Genomic DNA, 254 nt, shown 5'->3' on the forward strand with positions numbered 1-254 from the left:
AGGAGTTTTGGGAGTCTGGAGAGAGGGCATGTGATGAAAGTGAGGGCTCTGACACAGAGAGTGATATTCCAGAGGGTGAGGAAGATGATGAAGAGGGTGAAGAGGATGAAGAAAAGAGTGAGGAGGAAGAAAACATAAATGGGACAGAGAAAGGAAGAGCCAGAGGGACAGCAAGTAGAAGGTTCTTACTATTTTCAAAGCAGTGCAATTACAATTTCATTGTAGGTTTGCTGTGTCTCTTTAAAATGGTGCTT

The sequence above is a fragment of the Etheostoma cragini genome, unplaced genomic scaffold (genome assembly GCF_013103735.1).
Source record: "Etheostoma cragini isolate CJK2018 unplaced genomic scaffold, CSU_Ecrag_1.0 ScbMSFa_176, whole genome shotgun sequence".
Classification (NCBI taxonomy): Eukaryota; Metazoa; Chordata; class Actinopteri; order Perciformes; family Percidae; genus Etheostoma; species Etheostoma cragini.